This window comes from Babylonia areolata, chromosome 9 (genome assembly GCF_041734735.1).
Source record: "Babylonia areolata isolate BAREFJ2019XMU chromosome 9, ASM4173473v1, whole genome shotgun sequence".
NCBI lineage: Eukaryota > Metazoa > Mollusca > Gastropoda > Neogastropoda > Buccinidae > Babylonia > Babylonia areolata.
This window is the reverse complement of record NC_134884.1, coordinates 11,619,051-11,622,754: the sequence shown is the minus strand read 5'-3', so window position 1 is coordinate 11,622,754 and position 3,704 is coordinate 11,619,051.

The window sequence follows — 3,704 nt, the reverse complement described above, 5'->3', positions numbered from 1 at the left end:
GGTACTTGAATATATGACCAGATATTGTGATACTTGTTGGTGTCATTGTTTGGTGGCAGAGAGTGGTCCTGTACAAAGCTGGGTGATTAGACCCACTTTTCGTTGTACAAGATGGTGACAATCTCGCCTGCAGACACTACCCCTTCCACTGTTTGGAATACACTTCAGCAGCTTCCTGAAAGATGTTTTCTGCCTTCAGCTCCCTTAGTGTGGGTATACTTTTTTCCCCATCCCAAACAACATTGAGGTTGTGCATAATTATCATGTGATGGCATGCACAAACAGTAATGCCTGGCATAATATCCTCTCCAAGTGCCTGCTGTAGCCTCTGGATGACCCACACTCGTTGTTTCTTTATCTTTGAACCTGATCTGAAAATTTGGTCTGACATGGTATCAGAGCAAAATCAGCAGGTCGGTGTCTTCACCAATGACCACAACAGGATGATCAGCTTGGCAGAAAGGTTGAGTCCTTTACGCTCCCATACATTCTTATGGAGTCTCCAAAAATGTGGCACTGGCTATGGCAATTCTGTTGCTGATCTCTGTTCCATGTTCACCACTTGTGAAAGAATACTGCCCAGGTAAAGCTGTCAACTGCCTGTAGCTTCTGGCCCTTAATTGTGATGTGTGGTTGTTGGTAGGGTTTTCCAGGTGCGGGCTGTTTTTGTTTGTTTTTGTTTATAAATGTGTCTAGACTCAATGATAAATGACTCTCTTTCATGACAAAATTATGCTGGATTAAGACTGCAAGAGTGAAATGTATTACATATCTTCATCATTGTCTAATTTGCTTGTCAGAAAGACACTGGTGAATATATCAATCATGTAAATTCTTATCGTTGTTCATGTATCTTGTATCATAATGTATTTTAAGAAGATTATATCCTTTGTGTGAAACTGGATATGGAGTGCCTACTACACCTTCTAAATTCTCACATCACATCATATGACTTCACCTTTCCAAAGCAACAGAAAAATGATAAGTGGCATTTAGTATAAATAATATTCAAATGTTTCGAGAGCTCCAAACAGTTAAACCTGAGTTTGACTGCTCCATGCTCGCCCTTTTCACACATGAATTCACTGGCAAGATCATGCCTGTGTGATCATGGGTTTAGTAAAGGTGTTCAGTACAGGTGTATGTGCACCCTGTGATAGGGAAAGGACAAAGGATGGCCTCACGGTGTCCATCCATCTGGCATCGTCCTTCACAAGACCAAATGGTGTACTTTTTCAACTAACGTACAGCCATTCACCCCAAGCAAGAGCAAGTAACTCGAGCAAGGATTACTGTTTGATTAGTGCAACTACTTGTGAACATGAAGATGATGGTGAGAATAAGATGAACGTTGGACTGCTCTTCGTGGATCCCTCACAAACACAAATGAAAATAATGTTCAACTCTTCAGAGAACACAATTCTGTAGTTTGATTGTTACATTAGGCACAGCAAATATGACTGTATTCTCCAAGCATACAAATTCAAACTTGTAACAAACTACAAATAAAAACAACAACACTTCCCATCTGTATATAATTACATAAACCAGTAAACTGCAAAAACTAAATATGTAAGCACAAAAAAGAGTGACATTCAAAGAGAACGCACTCAAGTGCCACCCACCCTTCTTTTATCAGACAAAAATGTTTATAGAACACACCCAAACTCCAATAAACTTCACTTGCTGTTTACTGAAAAAGCAAGAGTACTGCTAAAACTGAACTCTTTCATCTCCACTACTCTCCTTTCCATATAACTTTTGTCTATTGTAAGGGTAAAAAGACCTATTCATGTGTATTTGCAAGTTTGCTTGTGTGGGGTGGGTTGTTTGTTTTGTTTTTTGTTTTTTTACGTCACTAATTTTGTGTGGTGTGTGTAAAAGGTGCATGTCTGAATTGTTTCAATACCCCCAGTGGGTATATAGAATAAAACTGCTTGCCTTTCCTTGAAAAAAAAAAGAAGATAAGTATATGTGTGATCTGAGAACAGTTTTGCAGAATGATTGCAATATCTATTGACTTGCACACACTTTATGTATGGGGCATGCAGTCATCTCTCTTTCTCTCTCTCTCTCTCCAACACACATGGTCAAACACGATTCTTTGATTTTTTTTTTTTTTTTTTTTTGCTGTCCCATTTTCTGACATGTCTTGCTGGAATGACCCCATACAGCTTCATTCCATCCACCCCCACCTCCTCCCACATGTAAACAGGCTTGTTCTGTTGCATACAAGCATCAGCAGTCCAGAGAGAGATCTGTCAATGTTTGATTGATTTTAGCCCACCCATTAGACACCAGACCAGATACTGCCATTCAGTCACTTTGGTGGTGTGAAGTGGTGCCTGTTCTGATTTAAGATAAGGGACATTACTATACCATGGACTGAAGACAATGCCACCTTAGTTTCATAATCAGACCAGCCGCTGTGGTGAAGTGGACTGATGGCTGGGAGGATGTGGGTTTGACTCCCAGCAAGGGTGGGTGGTTTTCAGCCCAAGGCCAGCTACTATTAAGAGCTGAGTGTGCTAATGGCTTAACCTTCACCGTACTTTGTGGGTCTGACAGACCCATTTTTGCCTTAAAAAATGCCTTTAAAATATATTTGGTGTCCGATTAATTTGAAATTTCATGACTTTTGTTGTCACAACATATGCATCATTTTAGTAAATTAATGTACACTTTAACTGATTAGTTAATCAGTTACGTAATTGTGAAAATTTTTACCTGCATTCCTACGTTGTGGGTCTTACAGACCCATACTCCCCAAAGAAGAGAAAACACTAAGTACCCTTATTCGTAATTCGTGGGTCTCTCAGACCCATACTCGCAAAAGAAGGGAACAAACCAATAATCCCTTTGTACTACGTGGAACGAAGTGATTGTGCGTACGTGACTGATGACACATAGGCTACCTCACTGCTTCTGTAGTTGGCTGGAACATCGCATCCGGCTCTCACGGAGAACACAACAGTACAGCAGGCTACCGGTGTCATTGCCTCAGGCAAGTTATATTTTGATGATTATCAAGTTTATTAATTGCCATCAAGTTAGCTTGCCATCTGTTCGATACTTTAGGTCGATTCCAACATCAGTAAGCATTGCAGAGAACATGAGGCTGAACAGCGTTGGAGCCAGGACGCAGCCTTGCTTGACACCATTTGTGACAGCAAAAGGAGCAGATGTTTCGCCATTGTCATGGACTCGAGCCTGCATGCCTTCATGGAATTGGCTGACCAAGGAAATAAATTTCCGAGGGCATCCGTACTTTTTTTTTTTTTTTTTTTTTTTTTGCTGCCCCATCATCTGCGCCGTTTCAGTGGCATTACTCCCACGCCGCTCATTTAGATTCCCCCATACACGGCCACACCCGGGTTCGTCCGTCGCAGTCCCAGCGTCGGCAGTCCACAGGGAACCATCGATGTTAGGTCGCCTGGAGGCTACACACCAGAGGAGACCCTGCACTGCTGCTGAGTCACTTCAGTGGTGTTCAGTGGTGCCTGTTCTGTTTTAACGTACTTAGGACACCACCTACTAAGCCCCCTACTAACGACAATAATGGCTTAGTCGCGGAGCCAGACTGAGCGAGCGTCTCTCCCAGAGTGGAGACCGCCACCACGTCCCTCAAACAACAGCCCCCCCATGAATCTGCCGACACTGACGACATTGACAGGACTCACCCAAAGCACGGAAGTGGAGGGGTA